Raw genomic sequence first — 23,839 nt, forward strand, 5'->3', positions numbered from 1 at the left:
AACTTCAGGAACATTTATGCAGAAAGTGATAGTCACACACAAGCTTTCTCCCCAATGCTACCAAAGTGACCTCAATATGTTTTCGTCTTTCTCTTCCGCCCTCGATATGTCAATGTATTCCTTTGTTTCACAGCTGAACTGGAGTAAGCCTGTGTAGTCCATTGATCCTGGGGTCTTGCTGGGCACCTTTGACAATGCAGGTGTCTAGACGTGCTTGGATTCCTCTTGCTGAAAGTCTCCTTAGCTTCCGCTTTCCAGGGTCACTGAAGGGCAGGCGGTCTCACAGTGGAAGGTCCAGCCATCTCCACTGTGTCTGAGTGGAATGGATGGTTGTGAGGGTCCATTGCCAGCAGTGTCTTCTGAGGAGGTTGACATTTGGTTTGGGGTCTAAAGTCTGTGCCTCCAACAGGCGTGTGTATCCAGTAGCCTCTTAGGGTGATGGACCTGCTCTCCATGGCATTGCAAATCGGCTGCAGTTCCTGGGTAATGGGGATCATGTCCATCTTCTGCTCTTTTCACCTCCCTCCCCCCCCCCCCACTCCATGTATGTGGGTGATGTCGGTGATGTCTGTGATTGCTGACTGTACTGGGACCTTTCCTGCCTGGCATTAAGCAGGTGCCTGGTATCTGGTAGTCCTTCCAGAGGCAGTAGTATGGAACATTTCTTCCTTGTCCAGCTATGGAGCCATTGCTGTGAGGTCCTGACCAGATTGTGCTCCATGTCTATAGCTCCTCCCTTGTTGTGGTTCTGTTCGCCGAGCTGGGAATTTGTGTTGCAGACGTTTCGCCCCCTGTCTAGGTGACATCCTCAGTGCTTGGTAGCCTCCTGTGAAGCGCTTCTGTGATCTTTCCTCTGGCATTTGTAGTGGTTTGAATCTGCCCCTTCTGGTTGTCAGTTGCTGTCTGCTGCAGTGGTCGGTATATTGGGACCAGGTCAATGTGCTTATTGATTGAATCTGTGGATGAGTGCCATGCCTCTAGGAATTCCCTGGCTGTTCTCTGTTGGGCTTGTCCTATAATAGTAGTGTTTTCCCAGTCGAATTCATGTTGCTTGTCATCTGCGTGTGTGGCTACTAAGGATAGCTGGTCATGTCGTTTTGTGACTAATTGGTGTTCATGGATGCGGATCGTTAGCTGTCTTCCTGTTTGTCCTATGTAGTGTACAAAATCCCATGCAAGGACTGTACAAAACACTACATAGGACAAACAGGAAGACAGCTAACGATCTGCATCCATGAACATCAATTAGCCACAAAACGACATGACCATCTCTCCTTCGTAGCCACACACGCAGATGACAAGCAACATGAATTCGACTGGGAAAACACTACTATTATAGGACAAGCCAAGCAGAGAACAGCCAGGGAATTCCTAGAGGCATGGCACTCATCCACAGATTCAATCAATAAGCACATCGACCTGGACCCAATATACCGACCACTGCAACGGACAGCTGGAACTGACAACCGGAAGCAGCAGATTCAAACCACAACAAATGCCGCAGGAAAGATCACAGAAGCACGTCATAGGAGGCTCCCAAGCACTGAGGATGTCACCTAGACAGTGGGTGAAACGTCTGCAACACAAATTCACAGCTTGGCGAACAGAACCACAACAACGAGCACCCGAGCTACAAATCTTCTCTCAAACTTTGAATAGCTCCTCCTGATATAAGAGTGTTTGGGCTTGTGATGATTTCAGAACTCTTGTGCCCATGTGTTAAGGAGGGAGCTTCTAGGGGAGTTCTCCATTTCTCCACAGAGATCGCTAGGAAAGTGTGGAATCTGCAAAACAGAAAAGAGAGATGTCACAGCAAATAGTTAGAAATGGTGTACAACTTACTTAAGTAGATGGCATACCTCTGTTGATTTGTACAAGTGATTGAAGACATGAAGAAAGGCACCAAGGGAATGTAGAGATGTACATTTGCATGCAATAAAGCATGATTTCCTTCCTAGATTTAGTTTGAAATTGTTTGTTTTGTCGTCACTTTAATTTTAATATTCTGACACAGTGTAAACTCAGATGGTCAGTGACAGAAGGAAGGAAATACTTGGGATTGTTAGTGAATAAGGAGGTGGGCCTGCAGTTATTCATACTCAGAAAAGTTCTTCATGTATAACCATGACAGAAAGAAGCTGCCTAGATTGTTGCCTTACCTTTTGCTTCAACCAAGCTCTGGCATCTCCTGTTGCGTGCTCCTGTTAACAGTTTCCTTGGTTCAACTCACTGTTGGTCCACAGTATCACATTTACGAGGAAGGATGGATCCAATTGTCTGTGAGCTATGGATGTGGATTACAAACCAAATTCACAAACCATGTCCTGAGTACATTGGCCTTGTCACCCAAGAGCCTCCCACTAGTTTATCTTGCTGCCTCATAGATGGCTGGCACAGTGGACTGCCACAGAGTACACTGCCAGGATACTGGAGACTGGCCTGTAAGATTCTGTATGTATGGTCAGCATGTCATCAATGGCGCCCTGCTCCACGCAATCAGAGTATACTGTTGTGCATATTCCACCTTGTCATTTCTGGTAAAAAGAAATGAAATATAGTTAGCTCTCTGCACTTGGAGATAATAGTGATCTCTCCTATGTAACAGTGGATAGAAAAATATGAAATGTTGTAAATATCTCCTGCCAAGAAGGCAACATTGTGTAAAAGTTTATTGCTGCCATCGCTTCCACAGCTGCTGGTGATGTAATTGGCCCTGATCTGAGTTTGCAGACTTGACTGCAGAGCTGTCGGATTTCAGTGAAAACATCCTTAATTAAGCATAGGATTCTGACCTTTTTTTTTGCTGAGATTCAGGTAGGAGAATTGATCACTGCAATCCCTGTGTAGATATAGCTTCTTGCTGAAAGCCCCAGTACTCCCTACTCCTCCTTCCTTTAGACAGCTTGTCTCACTCTGTATGCACTCTGCTCCAGGCATTGCTATATAGCTGTAGGGAAAAGCTTACTAGTTCACCCTTGTCTAGAAACTACTGTTTTGTTCAAAAACATTGAAGTCAGAAAGGAGTATTTCAACACTTCACCCACCATTCTCTACAGAACTTTGAAACCTGAAACAAAAACTTGGAGAATTGAAGCAATGACCATAATAAATCAACCAGTAACTATTCCAGAAGATGTTGATAATCTCTTTAAAAGTCCTAGTAGGGTGTGGGATCCTTCCTTCTATTTGCCATGTTCTACAAGGTAGGTTTGAAAGATGTTAACTGGGGCATGATGGGCTCCACAATGGTCATGCTGAGCTTAAGTGGCTGGTGCAAGCTGACTGAGAAAACACTTCATCTGTTCTGTGTATTTTCAGTGCTAACATTTTCAACAAGATGATGTCCAGTTTTGCATCAGAAATGTGCGTGTGTGTGTGCCTGTGTGTGAGTGTGCAAGTGCCATTTTGGAACACTAACAACATTCTTAGTGCCTAAAAAAATGGCTACCTAGCCACATTTCTCAGACAAAATGTCTTAATTATTATGGTTAAATGTGGAAATTGGCAATTTGCGCACAGTTTACAAGCGGGAATGAAAAATAACGAAGTTTGAGGAGAGGGTTAACTTTTGAAGTTGGTATTGGTTAGGAGGAGGATGGACAACTCCAGTTCTTATTTCTAATACTTTTGTTCACATCACTTCAACTGCTACTATACACAAATACTCCTCGCAACCCAAGCTGTGATTATATGTGTGTATGGAATATTTTCCACTGCACCTCCAGTGTGATCAGGTTCAGAGCTAGTTATTGAGCAACTGTTTTGTGTTTCTTTAGCAGATTAATTCAACTCAGGCCAAAGTCCAGATCATTTGCTGAAATTTGATCTTTAATGGTCTGATCTCAACAATTCAGGGAGAGGCTGGGAACTCTGTGGCTATCATGAAAAAACAAACAAACATTAATAAACTTAGATGGAAATTCTTCTGCCACCTCTACAGCTTCAACCCCTCACCAGCAAGCTATCAGTGAAGGAAAATTTCAAGTCTCTTGGGATTTCTCACTCTGGCACTGAATTCTCAATTATTGTAAACAATTTCACTTAAAGATGAATGATTATCCATCTGCAGTGCCCTCTAGTGCTTAGAATTGGCTCTGCGCTACTCAATGCTGGAGCCTGCACAACCACAAAAACCAGACCAGAGTAAAACTAGATATTCCCTGACCAGAGGTAAGGGGGAGGGGATATGCCCCCAGTTCACCCAAATCCATTCCTTCTAAAGCTTTGTGCTTCCTGTTGATTTACGTGGTAGTTACATGCAAACCAGCACAAAACAATTTATGCAATCCCCTCATTTCATGCAAGGCTAGCACCTTGGCTATCTAATCTATGCTACTTAAAGCTTAAAGAGTAGGTGCATTTTGGCTGATTTAGCAAGGGAAATTATTTCCAGCAGGAAGTACAGACTAATGACATGACAAGATAGAGAGCATGCTACAACATTCTATGATAGAGCACTAAAGGCTTTGGGATGGTACCGATAAAATGGAGTAAAATGGTTACCCAGAAAAAGTAAGATTATTAAATCTGAGTCCCATGTTACACTTAAATTGACCTTTGAGCATAGAAGTTGGGTTGTCATATTGAGGTTGTACAGGACGTTGGTGAGGCCGCTTCTAGAGTACTGTGTTCCGTTCCGGTCACCTTGCTATAGGAAGGATGTTATTAAATTGGAGAGGGCTGTGAGAAGATGTACCAGGATGTTGTCAGGAATGGAGGGTTTGAGATATAAAAATAGATTGTAAAGGCTCGGACTTTTTTAACTGGAGTGGAGGAGGTTGAGGGATGACCTTGTTGAGGATTATAAAATCATGAGAGGCGTAGACAGGATGAATGACAAGGGCTTTTTTCCTAAGTGTGTGATAGTTCAAAACCAGGGGGCATATTTTTAAGGTGAGAGGAAAAAGATTTTAAAAAGACATAAGGGACAATTTTTTTTACACAGAGTGATGTATGGAATGAACTGCCAGAGGAAGTGGTGGATGTAGGTACAGTTACAATGTCAAGAAGACATTTAGGTAAGCTTATGAATAGGAAAGGTTTGAAGGAGCATGGGTCAAGCACAGCCAAGTGGGATTAGTTTAGTTTGGGAACGTGGTTGGCATGGACAGGTTGGAACGAAGGGTCTGTTTCCCTGTTGTGTGACAGACATGAAGAGGGGATTCACTGTCTCTTTACAAAGGAGCAGGAGCAGGCAAATACAGAAACTGCAGTGGGATCAGATTACAACAATCTGGTCCTGAGGTGGCACAGTGGCTCACTGGCTGACACTGCTGCTACACTGTGCCAGGGACCGGGGTTTGATTCCCACCTCAGGCAACTGTCTGTGTGGAGTTTGCACATTATGCCTGCATCTACGTGAGTTTCCCCCACAATCCAAAGATGTGCAGGTTAGACGAATTGGTCATGCTAAATTGCCCATAGTATTCAGGGATGTGTAGATTAGGTGCATTAGTCAGGGGTAAATGTAGAGTAATAGGGTAGGAGAATGGGTCTGGGTGGATTACTCTTCAGAGGGTTGGTGTGGACTTGATGGGCCAAAGGGCCTGTTTCCATACTGTAGGAATTTGATTCTATTCTAATGTTATGTTGAAAGCAGTTTAAGCATCTCACATAATTAGCCAGGGTATGTGAATGCATCTTTGAATGCCATAGTCTTAAACCTGAACCACTAATCATGCTCACTGTTTAATTCACAATGCCACATATTACTTACCCATCAACAATGCCTGTCAATCACAACTCATAACTAACTCATAATTCCACTGTACATTTAATGTTGCTGCAAACCTCAGATCCACTTTTTAAAACTTTAATCATGCCATCAATGTTCGCTGTAGGCTGTGCAGGCTACGTGTACACACAACTGCTCCAGGGTTCCATTTATGCCGATCAGAGTCCGTACGCCAATTGTAGCAATGATTTCTGGTTCTGGACATGAAAGTTATAAGGTGATGATTGCACAATATTCAGCACTATTCACGCCTCCTCTGGTACCATTCACGTCCATATACAGCAGGATCTGAACAACATCCAGACTTGGGATGTTTAAGTGGCAAGTAACATTTGCACTATACAAGTGCCAAATAATGACCATCTCCAAAAAGAAAGAATTTACCTATCTCTCCTTGAAGTTCAATTGCACTGTTGTCACTGAATTCCCCACTACCAACAAATTGGGGTTTTCATGTACTAGAAATTGAACTGGATCACCCATATGAATACCATGGCTAGAAAAGAAAGTCAATGATTGGGAATACGGTGGCAAGTAAGTTGCCTTGTTTCTACCTACTGCCTGTGTACTAGCTACAAGTTCAATTCATAAGTGTGATGGAACACATCTAATGAATGGGTACAACTCAAAGAACAATCAAGAAGCTTGACACCATCCAGGATGCTTGATTGACATCCCACTCACCATATTCAACATTTACTCACTTTACCACCAATGCTCAGGGGCAACTGTGTGGACCATCTACAAGGTGAACTGCAATGACTCAGCAAGGCTCCTTTAACAGCACAATCCAAACTGCAACCTCTACCACCTAGAAGGACAAGGGCGTGGAAACATGTGGCCTGCAAGTTTCCCTTTAAGCTACTCCCCATTATGACTTGGAACAACATCAACATTTCTTCATTGTTGCTGAACCAAAATTCAGGAATTTTCTTCCAAATACCCATGTGGTTGTCCTTACTGTACAAGAACTGCTATGGATCAAGAGGCAGCTCTTCACTACCTTTACAAGGGCAACTAGAATTGGCAAGAAATGCTGGTCTAGCCATCAACACCCAAAACCCATGTACAAATAAAAGTATTTGCCTTGATTTATTTAAGCTTGGCAATGTGTGTACAGCCTGTTGGGGGCCACCAGGGTGATTCAGGAATTTGGTGGGAATGTATTGGAAAGTTGGGAGGAGTAGAGCTGGTGGATGATGTGTGCTTGAAGTGAGTGGGCAATGTAAGATGAATCCTCACCACTGTTCATGATATTGTATGAGTTATCTATATTATTGGCAGATTTCCTGCTGCCATCCCACTCTCAGGTTCAAATGTCCAGGGTCTAATTGGTCTAGTGTGGTACAGATTATCTGTAAACTCATCTAAAGAGAAGACTCTCTTGTCTTAAGCAAGATGTAGTTTATGACACAATACCAATCGGGTATAAGCTACAAAGGTGCGTGCTAGATGTTGTTACTAAGGTGGCGAGGGAGATCCAGTTGATAGATCCATCTATTCATGATACAAAGCTGTTGTCCTTCAAGTCTGTATGATGTCATAATTTTCAAACAATGCTTAAGGCATTCCTTAGCAATAACCCTTTCAGAAGACTTTATGAAACAAGGGCAAGCTGCAATTTTAAACTTATCAATTTTCTATTGATATATCATTAAAAATAACTACATGTCATTGAACTGAAGGCAGTCCTAACAGGTACGTTTTTAACTCATGATGTTAAAGGAAGCACCCTTACCATTAGATCCATACTTCAGCTGGGAGAACGCATTCCCATTACAGCCAGCAGAAAGGCCAAGAACGATGCTCTTAGTGCATCAGTAGCATACTTCCTCCACTCCCTGTTAACTATATAATCTAATAGAACAAAGAACAGTACAGGCACTTCAGCCTTGATGTTGTGCCGACCTTTTATTCTACTCTAACATCAAACTATCCTATATACCCTTCATTTTACTATCATCCATGTGCCTATCCAAGAGTTGCTTAAATGTCCCTAATCTATCTAACTCTACTACCACTGCTGGCAGTGCATTCCACGCACCCACCAGTCTCTGTGTAAAGAACCTACCTCTGACATTTCCCCTAAACCTTTCCCCAATCACCTTACAATTATGCCCCCTCATGATAGCCATTTCCACCCTGGGAAAAAGTCTTTGGCTATCCACTCTATCTATGCCCCTCATTATCTCATACACCTCTATTAAGGTCACGTCTCATCCTTCTTTGCTCCAATGAGAAAATTCCTTGCTCCCTCAATCTTTCTTCATAAAACTTGTCCTCCAGTCCATACAGCATCCTAATCTGGGCCATTAAAATCAACCATAACTCATTCAATTACCTTGACCTCCGTTTCCCTTCTCAAACAGGCACAAGTTTAGGAATAACATTCCGGGACTTAATTCGATTTTGGTATCATGACTTGGGGACACTGGCTGCTTCTGGCTCCCAGTCCTATATGTACCCTTAATGTTACTCTGGCTGGCTTTGGGCCAGACATGGTTGTGAATATTGAAATGAGTTTGAGAGTTCTTAAAAAAAAAGTTTGCTTTTATTTTGATTTGCAGCATCATATTGGGCCCAATACTGAATTATCCTCATTGTTTCTGTCCACTTCATTTGAAATATATTATGCCTTTTTACATTATTGGTGTATTCAATTAAATAATGACTGCAACCCTCTGAAAATAATTTTATCTAAGACTTTAACTAAGCATAGCATTGCTTGATCTCTTTTGTATTATTTGTCTGTTTATAACATTAAATTGATTACTAAAATGACATCCTTAAAGTTATCCTTCAATTTAATGCTGCTATTTTTCATTAATCTTCAGCCCATAAGGAGGTGACGGTCTTGAAATATCATAAATCTCATCTGGAGGCTTCCATTCCCTGCTGTTCAGCTGATGCTGAGTTGAACCAGTGATATGTCTCCCAAGTATTCAGTGGCACTGTTTTCCTGACTGATTTTAGATTTTAAATGTCACTGACAGCATATTTCTGTTAAGCATTTTGTACGCACCATAATTCCAATCCAGCTCAGCCATTGACACCTGCATGCAGTTGAGCTATTAGTTTACAAAATGGAATCGAGTCCACTTATTGAAAATATTAGTTACAAAGAAACAACGGAAGAAATTTGAGTTATACAATTCCTTCCATACCATAAACTCTGCTTCTATGCTTGGCAGGAAAAGGTCAGATAACTCAACCGACAGAAGTAGCCCTCGACCTGACATTTCAAACCTGTCCAATTGATCAGATTTTCATTATTATACAACTAAGTAAATCTGAAAAAGAATGACTTTAATTGCTATAGTTTCATCCAATCTGAATGCAATCTTACTTTTTAATGCTGCTACCACTTTTAAATTGACCAGAAAGGCAAAGGAGTCGCAGACAGAGAAGTGAACAAAATATTCAAGTGATTTTTAATAAGAGGTTAGGATGATAATGACATATTAAGTAGAAATAAAGCAAAAATAAAATTAAAATGATAAAATACTACTTGGTCTTTGTTGGCATTGCTCATAGCTAATGAGTTGGATTTAGCAGCTGCCTCCTAGCTTTTAACCTGTTCTGTTGTTAAACTAGAATTCTAGGCTTAGTTAAAATCCCAGTGTTTGACTAAGTCCAGTGCTGCAAACTATGTAAACCCTCAGGTTGTTATGGAATTATAGCAACAATCCACTTAGCTGTTCCTGTTGAGCATCTGCTCACCAGCATACAATAAGAAAGAATACCTGGGATGAAACTTCACTAAATTTCATGGTCAATGATAAAATCCATTTTATTTCCAACACGTCTGCTGTTAAACCAACAACCACAGGCTGATGCACCATTATTAGCTACATTGGATTCTACCGAATAAAAAGTAGGGTCTTCTCTGTGGGTGTTTTAATAGGTAACTCAAATGGTTCAAGGATCAACAAGTTCAGAGGCAGTCAGTTTTTAGTTGTAGGGAATCTGGAAAAAATCTCCTTGTTGTGGAAAAAGTTCAGAATAAAAGGAAGACCTGATAATCACTGTAGTCGAGAGTGGAGGCTAGAAAGCCAACAAGCAATATTTGTTTGGCACAGTCAAGAAAGTTTGGAGAAAACAGAAATTCAGAGATAGTGGCATAGCTGTTCGATAAAACACTGAAGTTGTATCAGTAACTTGACTCTTGAACAGCAATCCTAAGCAACTTAATCTTGGAAGAAGAGATGGATATATGAAGATATGAGGTGAGGCAGTCCAATTTGGAGCTGGTTAGAGAGGATTGCAAGGCTACATATTTGAAAAAATTGAATTTGGTGATCCAAATTGTCACTAATGTCAGGATAGATTGTTGAAAAATCTAAGGGATCTATCTTGACTGCATCTGCTATTTGATGGGCTTTGTAGAGTCTTCAACCAATTTGTTAATCTACATTTTATTTACCTGGTGTTAATTCTGTATTTTACAATACAAGTTGCATAGTCAATGAATTTTGTATCATGAAGTGCATTTTTTTCAAAAAGAGGCATTTTGTGACTTTATTCTATTCACGTGTACCTAGAATTTCAAATTTTGTCTACTTTAATCAAAAAGATTAGTGATTCCGAAACAAAGCATAACAAAAATTTAGTGGTCTTGTCCAGGATTGCAAAATAAATTTGGCAGTCTTGCCTGAGAGCATAACAGGACACTTCATTCTGACAGTTATCTCACTAAAAAATAATAAATAGGGCTCAACAGATAACAGGCAAAGTTTGTTTTCCTAATGTACAAGAAAAGGGAAAGAGAATTTTATAACATAGGAAAGGTCACTTGGCTCAATATTCTTGTTCCGGTTCTTCGCTAGAATGATTAAAAACAGACCCAAAAGTGATACCATGCAACTTACGCTGTTCCAAGTGTTTATCTTTTGTTTAAAAGGGTGTCTAAAATACTCTTTGCTCCCATAATATCCCATCAGATTTCCTATTTTCTTAATGACAACTTTAAAATTGATAACTCAAATATCAAATCCTTTAATAGGTTAGAATATTAAATCCTCTCCTACTTTTCTTTAAATGGCCTTATTAGAGGTTAGTAACCCTAATAATATTCATTTCTGCTTAAAAATATAGTTGCCAATAACTGACATCCTCCCATTTCTTTCGCTGGTATATTACTCTTTCTCTTATGAGACGATCAAACTGCATACATCCTCTGTAAAAAATTTCATTTGTTTGTTTCTTTGTTTTCTTGGGAAAGAAATCACCTCACACTTCTCCCAAATTAAAATGTATTTGCCACTGATCTGCCTGTTACACTAACTTTCTAATGCTTTTCTGAAAAGTGTTGGAAATATTTTCACAAACACTACCAGAGATGCATAGTTACACATACTGGGAAAGATTAACAGGCTGGGTCTCGCTTCTGTTTAAATAAAAGAAGTCTAAGGCTTCATCTTCAGTTCCAAATTCTGAAAGATTTTGAGAGAGTAGATACAGAGAAGATGTCTCCTCTGTAGGAAAAAACATAACTAGTGATAATCAATAAAATATAGGCATCAGAAATCCAGTAGGGAATTCAAAAGAAACTGTACTCTTTACCAAAGAGTAATGAGAATGTGGAACTCATAGCACAGGGAATGATTGAAGTGAACAATATTGATGCATTAAAGGGGAAGCTAGATAAACAAGATAGAGTCTGTGAGTGTGGAAGACGCTATTGAAGGAGCCATGGTGAGTTGCTTCAGTGCATCTTTTATGAGCAATAAAGAGAGTTAAATTTAAAGGTGATGGTGGGATACCAGTCCAGTCAGCTGCATTAGTCTGGATTGTGTCAATCATCTTGATCTTATTAGAGTTACATTCATCCAGGTAAGTGGTGAATAATGCATCTCACACCTCTCTTGTTCTTGTAGATGGTTGACAAGCTTTGGGCAGTCAAGAAGTGAGTTACTCACCTCAGAATTCCCAGCCTCTGACCTGCTTTCATAGTCAACACATTTATATGCCTGATCCAGTTCAGTTTCTGGTCATTTTTACAAGCTAGAGTGTTGATAATGGAGATTCAGCTATGGTAATGTCAACGAAGATCAAAGCGCAGCAGTTGGATTCTCTCTTCATGCAGATCATGATTTGTGGCACTTGAGCAACATGAATATTATTGGCCACTTAAATTCAAATCTGAATGCAATCTAGGTCTTGCTGTACACAGGCATGGATTGATTTTTTTATCTGAGGAGGCATGAATGGTTACTGAACATTGTACAATAATCAGTAAATATCTCCATTTCCGACCTTATAATGGAGGGGCAGATGAAGCAGTTGAACATGTTTGTGCTAGGGCATTGTACTGAGGACCTCCTGAAGCAATGATCTGGAACCGAAACAATTGACATCCAACAATCTTGGGATGGGTGGAGGTCAAGAGGATGATTTCTGGTCATCCCCCAGATTCCCTCTGCCTGTGATTACCACTTTGAGATTAGATTAGATTACTTAGTGTGAAAACAGGCCCTTCGGCCCTACAAGTCCACACTGACCTGCCAAAGCGCAAACCACCCATACCCCAACATTTACCCCTTACTTAACACTACGGGCAATTTAGCATGGCCAATTCACCTGACCCGCACATCTTTGGACTGTGGGAGGAAACCGGAGCACCTGGAGGAAACCCACGCAGACATGGGGAGAACGTACAAACTCCACACAGTCAGTCGCCTGAGACGGGAAATATGAAGGTAAAAAAGACATATCATCTCATTGCTGGAGTACGCCCTGAACTGTGAACTTTAGGACTCAGAATCTGCTAGCCTCTGATTGGTCAGCAGCTTCTGGTGACCAAGGTGCCTGTATCAAGGCTTGTGATAGGGCAAGATACTCAGCCTTGCTTTGCATGCCAGTTGCATCACATTTGTTCCGTTTGCAAATCACTTTAAATCTGTGCCTTTTTTTTGTTTCTTTTATGAGCAGGAACAGTTTTTTTCTCAGTTTCTCAAGGCTAGAAATCTAGTGTGGGAAAATGGGACTAATATAGGTAATAGTGTATTTCAGACTGTACAGTCTCAATTGTCAGAAGTGACTCTACTGTACTGTATGATACTCTATCAAGCTCCATCATGATTTTGAAGACCTCCATCAGATCTCCTCTTCGCCTTGTTCTGTTCAATGAGAATAGATCCAACTTCTTCTTTCTATTTTCATAACTGAAGCCTCTCTTCTGGAACCATTCTTGTAAATCACTCTGCACTCTTTCCAGTGTATTCACATTACTCTTATATTGTGGTGCCCAGAACTGTACACAATACTTATGCTGAGGTCTAATGAGTGTCTTATACACATTAACCTCATATCCCTTGCCCTTATGCTCTAATATAAAACTGTAAATATTAATATTTTTTAAAAAGTTCTGAAGAGACATATTTAACTCAAAACGCTAACTTTGCTCCTCTCTTCACAAATGATGTTGGTCCTGCTGAGATTTTCCAGCCATCAGTTTTATTTCCTTTAACTAATGTCTAGACCAAACATGAGACAGTAATAACATGTGTTCTAAGATAGCATCCATCCATCTTGGGAGGTCATTGAGCATAGTATGTATGCCACTTCTGTGTTAAACGTCATCCTGTGTTGCTGATTCACAACTGTCTATCCTTTCTGCTGTTGGCATAGATGACAAACTTTAGCCTGAGGTCGGCTGATACTTTTACCTTCAGCAGGCATTCTTTTCTACCATTTGGTTATTTATTTTTGGCATGTTCTTATTGATTTCTCTTTGTTGAGGCAACCATTAAGACGGTGTAACTCATTTTTCTCTTTGAAATATCTTGGCCTGTTATTTAATGTTTGAATTGTGTTGATTTTATTACGATTGTCACAGTGAACATTTTGAAAATTAGAATTTTATATCTTGATTTTCTTTCCAATGGTTTCCTGAGGGTTTCTCTCTTTTAGAAGTTATCAGCTTCTGAGGGAATTCAAAACTTTTTAGGTTAAACTTCTTTAGTGAAGTAAAAGGTCTTTAGTAACACTTCAATGAGGAACTCCTATGGGTAATGCAGGCAGTTGCACTCTGCTATTTGATTTGATTTGATTTATTATTATCACATATACTGAGGTACAGTGAAAAGTATTGTATTGCATGCTAATCAGACAAACTATACATTTGCATAAATACATCAAGGTAATACAACAAAATGTATAATATAATGCTACAGCTACAGAGATGGTGCAGAGAAATGTCAGTTTTAATTTATGAGATGGCAGTTCAGAAGTCTGATAACAGTGGGGAAGAAGCTGTTCTTAAATCTGTTGATATGTGTTTTCAAACATTTTGCATCTTCTGCCTGATGGAAGAGGGGAGAAGAGATTATAACTGTGATGTGAAGGGCCTTTGATTATGTTGGTTGCTTTCATAAGGCACCAGGAAGTGAAGATGGAGTCAATAGGAGGAAGACTGGTTTGCGTGATGAATTGTGTTGTATTGCTAACTCCCTGTAATTTCCTGTGGTCTTGGGCAAAGCAGTTGCTATACCAAGCTGTGATACATCTGGACAAGATATTTTTTATGGTGTATCTATAAAATTGGTAAGAGTCATTGCAGATTTGTTGGATTTCTTTACCATTTTGAGGAAGTAGAGGAGTTGGTGTGTTTTCTTGAATATAGCATCAATGTGGATTAACAAGGTTTAGATTGTTCCTAATATTTACCCCTAGGAACTTGAAGTTCTTGGCCACCTCCACCTCAGCGCTGTTGATACAGGCAGGGACATTTTCTCCACTTGGCCTCCTGAAGTCAATGACCAGCTCCTTCATTTTGCTGCCACTGAGAGAGAGATTGGTGTCTTTACACCATGCCATTAAGTCTATGCCTTTCTTGTACTCGATCTCGTTGTTTGAGATCTGACCCCCTACGGTGATGTCACCAGCCAATTTTTAGATGGGGTTCGAGGTGAATTTGGTCAGACAGTCAAGAATGTATAAGGAGTACAGTAAAGGACTGAGTCCACATGCTTGAGGAGCACTGTTGTTTAGGATTATTGTAGAGGAGATGTTGTCGCCCATCCTTACCGACTGCAGTCTATGGGTCAGAAAGTTGAGGATTCAGTTGCAGAGGGGGGAGCAGAATTTGGAGATGAGTTTGGTTGGAATTATAATGTTGAAGGTGGAGCTAAAGTCAACAAATAGGAGTCTGATGTAGGTGTTCTTGCTAGCTAGATGTTCAAGGAATGAGTGTAGGGTCAGGCCTATGAAATCCACGAATCCACATTGCATGGCTTAAAGCAACGTAGAGTCATAGAGTCATAGAGATGTATAGCATCGAAACAGACCCTTCAGTCCAACCCATCCATGCCGACCAGATATCCCAACCCAATCTAGTCCCACCTGCCAGCACCCGGCCCATATCCCTCCAAACCCTTCCTATCCATATTCCCATCCAAATGCCTCTTAAATGTTGCAATTGTACCCGCCTCCACCACATCCTCCGGCAGCTCATTCCATACACGTACCAGCCTCTGCATGAAAGAGTTGCCCCTTAGGTCTCTTTTATATCTTTCCCCTCTCACCCTAAACCTATGCCCTCTAGTTCTGGACTCCCCGACCCCATGGAAAAGACTTTGTTTATTTAAGAGCATAAGACCATATGGCATAGGAGTGGAAGTAAGGCCATTCGGCCCATCGTGTCCACTCCGCCATTCAATCATGGCTGATGGGCATTTCAACTCCACTTACCCGCATTCTCCCTCTAGCCCTTAATTCCTTGAGACATCAAGAATTTATCAATCACTGCCTTGAAGACATTTAGCGTCCCGGCCTGCACTGCACTCTGCAACAATGAATTCCACAGGCCCACCACTCGCTGGCTGAAGAAATGTTTCTGCATTTCTGTTCTGAATTTACCCCTTCTAATTCTAAGGCTGTGTCCATGGGTCCTTGTCTCCTCACCTAACAGAAACAGTTTCCTAGCATCCACCCTTCCAAGCCATGTATTATCTTGTAAGCTTCTATCAGATCTCCCCTTAATCTTGTAAACTCTTTATCCTATCCATACCCCTCATAATTTTGTAAACTTCTATAAGGTCACCCCTCAGCCTCCGATGCTCCAGGGAAAACAGCCCTACCCTGTTCAGCCTCTCCCTGTGGCTCAGATTCTCCAACCCTGGCAACATCCTTGTAAGTCTTTTCTGAACCCTTTCAAGTTTCACAACATCTTTCCGATAGGAAGGAGACTAGAATTGCATGCAATATTCTAACACCTGCCTAACCCATGTCCTGTACAGCCACAACATGACCTCCCAACTTCTGTACTCAGTACTCTGACCAATAAAAGAAAGCATACCAAACGCCTTCTTCACTATCCTATCTACCTGCGACTCCACTTTCAAGGAGCTATGAACCTGCACTCTAAGGTCTCTCTGTTCAGCAAAACTCCCTCGGACCTTACTATTCAGTGTATAAGTCCTGCTAAGATTTGCTTTCCCAAAATGCAGCACCTCGCATTTATCTGAATTAAACTCCATCTGCCACTTCTCAGCCCACTGGCCCAACTGGTCAAGATCCTGTTGTAATCTGAGGTAACCCTCTTCGCTGTTCACAACACCTCCAATTTTGGTGTCATCTGCAAACTTACTAACTGTACCTCTTATGCTCGCATCCAAATCATTTATGAAAATGACAAAAAGTAGAGGGCCCAGCACCGATCCTTGTGGCACTCTACTGGTCACAGGCCTCCAGTATGAAAAAAACCTCCACCACCACCTTCTGTCTTCTGCCTTTGAGCCAGTATCCAAATGTCTAGTTCTCCCTGTATTCCATGAGATCTAACCTTGCTAATCAGTCTCCCATGGGAACCTTGTCGAATGCCTTACTGAAGTAACAAAGAAATAAAAAAGAAGATTGATGAGGGCAGAGCAGTCATATCTACTGCTCTGCCCTCATCAATCTTCTTTGTTATTTCTTCAAAAAATTCAGTGAAGTTTGTGAGACATGATTTCCCACACACAAAGCCATGTTGACTATCTCGAATCAGTCCTTGCCTTTCCAAATACATGTACATCATGTCCCTCAGGATTCCCTCCAACAACTTGCCCACCACTGAGGTCAGGCTCACCGGTCTATAGTTATCACAAGTAAAGTTCTGCTCCCATTAATATGCAATCTGAGGTTTGTATTAAGTTAACTGAATAAAAAATATATTTCTCCTTATATATCTGTCCTTCTTTCAATTTCTTTTGTAACAAGATCAGAGACTAATCTTCAGATAATATCTGCTTTTTGCTTCATGTGTCTTTTCTTTGTCCTTTAGCTTTTCTTCTTGCACCTCTATGTTGTACTAATTTTTTCTGCTGTGTAGTCCAAGTCTTTCATCTATCTGATTCACCATTACTTTCTATTTCTGGTCTTTCTTCCATTATCATCAATTCATTGCATCATAGACATAAAGACCACAAAGTTAGGTTCAGAAGTCAGAGACCCATCCAGTTTAACCTTGCACTGAACATTCCTCCTCCATCACAGCATTAAATGTCATCTTTCGAGATTCAAAAATTTGTGCCTTAGCTTTATCCTGAAGACCATTCTAGGTACCAATTTTTGTATCCAGTTTGGAACCACCTTCTCCCTAATCTTCAGTAAAGCACCATGTGTTCATTCATTACCTTGCCCAAAGGTTCCAAAATGGTTAAGAACCCTTTATGAAAGATATTGAATCACAGAGTCATGGATTACAAACCCATCATGAAAGATAGTGAATCACAGAATCGTAGAGATCTACAGCTTAGGAAAAGGCCCATTGATTCATCATGTCTGTACTGATCAAAAATGACCATGTAAATATTTTAATCCCACTCTCCAGCACTTGGTCCATAGTCTTGTATGTCTTGGCAAAGCAAGTATGCAATGAAATCCTCTTCAATGTTAAGACTATTTCTGTCTCTATCACCCTAACAGTCAATGAGTTCAAGATCTCACCACCTTCTAACTAGGTCTCCTGTAAACCTTCAGCTCCTGTAAACCTCAGCTCCTTACCTTATGCTGCTTAGTCAATGATCCTTCCCTTGAGAGGAGAAATTCCTTCCTGACTACCCTACCAAAGCACCTCATAATTTTATACATCTTAATCATGTCCCCTCTAAATCTTCTCTTCCTTAAGGAAACTAACCCCAGTCTGTCCAATCACTTTTCATAACCAGGTAACCAGTCCAGGTAACATTGTGGTAAATCTCTCTTGCACCCTCTCCAATGCAACCACATCCTTCCCATAATGTGGATTCCAGAATTGCACACAAAGATTCCAGAATTGCACAGAATTGCCTCACAGCATATAAGTAAACCAACTGCTATTTAGATTTCCAATTATTTTGGCAAGCTCAGCCCCTGCTAACATGATAGGTAAACACAATGACTGCTGATGCTGGAAACCAGATTCTGGATTAGTGGTGCTGCAAGAGCACAGCAGTTCAGGCAGCATCCAAGGAGCAGTAAAATCGATGTTTCGGGCAAAAGCCCTTATTCCTGATGAAGGGCTTTTGCCTGAAACATCGATTTTACTGCTCCTCGATTGCTGCCAGCCTTGCTCTGAGGTCGGTTTAATGAGCCATACTATGATCTCAGTTAATAGTGATTCTAGAGTGGAACCAAGCTTGATATATCTTACGTTTATCTTTGCAATTTGCTTGCTGTGGTGGTCAGTCAATGGATGCATTCATTAAACATTGCCAATGTTCTTTTAACAAAAGAGTTTCAATATTCAATACACAAAGTTAATAAAAGATTAACTATGTTATAAGTACTAAGAAATGATTTTATCGCAAATATCACAAATAAAGGTTCAACATTTTTACCCTCATTAATCTGCAGATGCTCAAACCTCAGGAGGAAGGGTTGATTTATTTTCACTTTAAAGCTCTTTGCTCAATTAGCACTACTTCATTTGTTTATTTGTCATAAACCTCTGCAGTAATTTGCTATTCTCTCCTGTAGTTAATGTTTCTTCATAAACCCTTTAACAAACTACTTATATAGCTCACTTATTGTTTAGCATACGTTCCTTACAGTCATGCATTCAATTATTGGATGACTCTCTGACATTTTAAAGGCTTCTGTTTTGGGAGTTTTCTTTATCTTACGAACTTCTAAGCCATTCATGACCTCTTATCAGTTGACTTGACAGTTTTGAAGATGGCTAAATTGCATTGTGTGTGTTACAGATCTTTTCTCTTTGAAAAAAACATGCTCAGACCTTCTGGATGATCCTGTATTTCTAAAACAATTTTTCACCTTCTGTGTCACCCTGTGTCATAGGACACTTCATTGATAAGCAAGAGCTCAATTATTTTCTCTCTTCTACTTTTTGTTTTTCAAGCTAATTAATTGTTCACCTCAAGTGTATTTTTTTTTACAAAGCTTCATTTGGAAACAACTTTCCAGATAACCCGTGACCACTCACAGAACTCAAAAATGAAACTAAAACTCTCCTTATCATACACAACATAGAAATACAAATCAAACTTAAGGGCTATAAAGAATTCTGTTCACTTCAGCACATAAATGTCCCAAATGACAATGTTTCGTGAACCTTCATCACATTCATTTATCTTCAGTCCAAAAAAATCAACAATGCCAAATGTGTCTGTCCATAGATTTCAAGAACATTTTCATTGTGAGTTGTTATTGTGAACTTAAATTAACACAAGATTGTTAGTGTCTTGTTCCCTTCACTTTGTAGTGATTTTATTAGGTTTAAACAGAGCAGTGCTGCTATCATCTTGGCACCACATCATGCAAAAGCTGCAATAATAACCTCTAAAGTGATCTTCTATATTCAGATTCCTTTCATAACTCTAGAAAATGCAAAGCTCACATGCTAAGGTCAAATTAAGACATAGAATTTCCAGTGATTAAATCTCACAGAGAAAAAGTGCTCATGCCATATGGAGAACATTAAACTATTGTAGGTTAAAACTATATGTAATTTAAATAATTTCAAATCCAATTTATATTAATAAGTATCTATAATGAACATGGAAAATGCAAAGTGGCGAGGTCACTCAGTAGATCACATGCCTTCAACATGCTGTCTTAATTCAACATAATTACAATTGCAGTACTCTTCCTTGGGAGTCTTGTCTGTCCATTGGATGCTCTGTAACTACAAAGGTGAAAGGTAAGCCACTTTATGAAGAACTTTCATCTCACTGGAAAGGTTTCAGGGCAATCCTTGTCCAACAACCTGCACTGAAAATTCTACTCATATTGTGCCAAATAGTGGAGAGAAGCATTCTAAAACAATCAAAAATATTCATTAAAAATTACAGTTTATGCTATATATCAATCTTAACACATCATTTAAAAAAAATCAGTATCAGGGTTTAATTGACAACTAATCAGTTTTTCCTTGGATCATTTGCTATCTGTATACCAAGTTTCATTCATATCTGTCCATTAATGTTTGAGATATGCTGTTGATAGACAAACAGGCAGGAGCAAAAACATTATGAGTATTCCCTTCAGTAGCAGATGTAATAAATCATGGCTTTATATTCTTGCTAAATTGTGTGTACCCTTATTTTGATCAATCTGGCATTAGATGCATGTCACAAATCTGTTCAACTTAATGTATTCTTTGTGAAGATGCACTCAACAAATAAATAAAAATTAGGAAGGTGAGAAAGGAGAGAATTTATCCCTAGAGAAATTTCATCTTATGTTCTGAGTGAAAGTGGAGACACGGTGACTACACATGGTGAATACTTAAAGGCCAGCTTCATGACAATGGTCAAAAGACAAGTTTGGTTTCCCTGGTAACAGTGCACTCTAAAGCTACCAGCCTTGTCTCTGAGGACCTTTGTTGAAAGTTAACGTACTGCTCTTTGATTCATTCCAGTAATATTTTCAGTGAAGCTAAAGCAGACCTCTTTACACATAATACATACCCACAAGCTCAAAAATGAGAGATCCTAACTCAGCATGTACAAAGAGGAAAGTTCTGTAAGCCTGATGGGATGCTGTCCATTTATCCCTCAGACATACTCCAATTAAAATGTGGTGCTGGACCTATGTCGTCTACTGTGACATTTCATTTATGTCTAGTCTCCACATTATGCAGCATTACAGTCTTAACGTATTGATTGAGAAGCAGTTCATGACATAACAGTAAAGATAGGTAGGGAATCTAATAAATCCTTCAATAATCCAATGTAATGCAAGTTATATCATACAGACTTTGATTTTCTATTTTGCAACTTCTAAAGACACAATAAGAAAGCAATCTTTCTGAGTTCTCTTCATTTACATTTTGATGAGTTCCTCATTTGTTTGTAAATTATATTTTTCCTAATATTTCAGAAAACCATTTCTTTAAGGGGAAGTTCTTTGGAACTGAGAAAATTCATATTAAGTGGGATTTATATTCTGCATGGTAAGGAAAGTATGAATCAATTTAAATTTTCAGTGGTACCTTCAATATTATTGTTTCCTCTGTCACTTGTGTTATCTTTAACTAGGTACTAATACAAGTGATTAGTACAAACCCAATTGATAGACACTTTCATTAAATGTTTTACTAAGAAGTCTTAATTTGATTCTTTCCTTCATTATTTGGAATCATATTTTGTGATTTCTGGAACATGCTAAAGTTTTTAGAAAGGCCTACCCACCATAATCTCACTATTTTAACCACTGATTCAGATTTAAAATCACACCAAAATTAAAAACTGACATGTCCTACTTTGGAATCAGTTATTTGATTCATTAAATGAAATCATTTTGTGCATTTTTGTGTTAGCTTCCTTGATGTCCAATGTTGAGACACCTCTACCAGTATGTACCGACAAGGGCTGTTTCAGATAGTTCATTGCCATTAATCCTCATTTGCCTTTGACCTGTGTAATGATTAGTGAAAAAGAAAACACCACAACAGAGTGTCGATAAAAGGGACACTGTTCTTAAACAACTCAAAGGTTTATTGCATGATAGCTATAAGAACAGTTCTAATTGGATACACGTGATTACGAGGGCTTTAGGGAGCCAGTATATCTGTTCCCACTAAAAGATGGAGTTGAAGAAAAATGCAGTACAGAGGAATCTCGGTTAGTTGATATTTGATTATCTGAACAAAATTGTAAGGTCCTGATGCTTGGCTAAATTGTGTTATCCAGCAGTTGATTATCTGAACATTTGATTATCTGAACAAAATACTCCCCGTCTGTGTCATTCAGATAATCGAGGTTCCTCTGTATTATCGAAAGTGGAAATTATTCATGCACAGATTGTATATGACATCTGTCAAAATGGGAGAGACAAAGCATTGTGAACTTTAACCCTTTCAGAACAATTATGTCATGTGACAATTTTATGTAATTGGGATGTTTACTTGAAAGAAAATGTCATAGGCTCAGATTTTCTTCCTGTTTGTGACAGACTCTGAGTAGCTGTTTGAACAGAGAAGCTAAGCACGAAGCAAAATTAAACTTCTTGTTTTCCCTCCTTGATGTGTGCAGCCTTCGGAATCCATCGCAATCCCTGTATGATAGGCTGTGAAATAACCCATTCCCCAGGACTACTCCCAAAAAGCCCCTTCAAAGAAAACATTGCTGGTTTAGAAAAAGTCTTAGGGGTTGATTGATCACAAATGGTAGCCAAAGTTTTTTCAGTTTCTACCATACTTTGTCAATGAAACCTGTCTGTTATGAGATTTGAAATGTCTAATGAGGAAATATCTGAAAGACTATCCCCATAAATAATTTGCTCCAGCAGCCACTTCCCAAGAGGACTCTATTTCCCATGCTAGTTCCTTAACTTTGTTCTAAAAAGGGTGAAAGCAAGATGCAGAAAGTCTGTTCAGACAGTATCACAGAAAGGACTATTTGTATGGTCAGCTGGACAGTATGAATTAACCGGCGTACAACCAACTGGAATTAACTCATTTGATTGCCTTTTATTTCTCCGTCTCCTCATTCAGATGTCTTGGTGCAAAGGTGGGAAACATTCATCTTCATCAGGGAAAGTGATGGTTAAATTTGACTACAGTTGATTTTAGTCACTGCAGAATTTCTAACATCTGCTCTGCTCTTGTAAACACAACATTAATTTGGCTGGTGCAATTAAGTTTATGGTCAATGGTAATCCCTCGGTTGTTGATAATGGAGGATTCAGAGATGGTAATAGAAATATATTTCAATGGCAAGAGGACATTATTAGATTCTCTGCTGCTTGGGTTGGTCATTGACTGATATTTATGTGACACAAATATTATTTGTCACCTATCAGCCAAATCTTGAATATTGTCCATGACTTGCCTCATTTGGACATGAATTGAGGAGTTGCAAATTGTGCAGAACATTCTGTAATCATCAGCAAACATCTACATCCCCGACCTTATAATGGAAGGAAGGTTGTTGATAAAACAGCTAAGATAGTTGGGCTGAGGAATCTGACCTGAGGAACTCCTCCAGAGCTGCTCTTGAGCTGAGATGACTGACCTCCAATAACCACTATCTTCTTCTTTTGGGTTAAAAATGACTCCACCCATTGGACTGTATGTTGGCAATTCCCATTGATTTTGGCTTTACTAGGTCAAGTGGTCCCTTGGTGTCAAGGTTAGTTACTATCATATCACCTCTTCAGTTCAGCTCTTCTCTCTGTTTGGATTAAGTTATAATGAGGCCAAGCAGAGTGGCTCTAAGTGTACCCAAATTGTGCAATTCACTAAGAGATTATTGCTGCTGGCACTAGTTGAGATAATTGAAGGGGAACATAACGTTAAACTAATACAAAGTATTTTAAATATTGGCAATGTGAAATAAAACATAAAATATTGGAAACAGTGTTTCAGGAAATATATCAGACCCACTGAATATTTCATTTTATGTCTTTATTTGATTTACTTAGGTATTTTCAGGCATACAAAACTAAACCAGCAAAACAAAACACAATACAATGGATGCTGGAAATCTGAAACAAACATATAAAACACTGGAGAAACTCAGCAGATCTGGTAGGATTTGTGAAGAGAAACAGAGCTAATGTTTTGAGTCCGATATGATTCGTCTTCAGAGCAAGATCAAATAATCACTGGAACAAATTCAGTAACATCACCAATTCTGAATTACAATATAATACAATATTGTAAAATTAATTGCTTTACAC

Source organism: Hemiscyllium ocellatum, chromosome 4, assembly GCF_020745735.1.
Source record: "Hemiscyllium ocellatum isolate sHemOce1 chromosome 4, sHemOce1.pat.X.cur, whole genome shotgun sequence".
Taxonomy (NCBI): Eukaryota; Metazoa; Chordata; class Chondrichthyes; order Orectolobiformes; family Hemiscylliidae; genus Hemiscyllium; species Hemiscyllium ocellatum.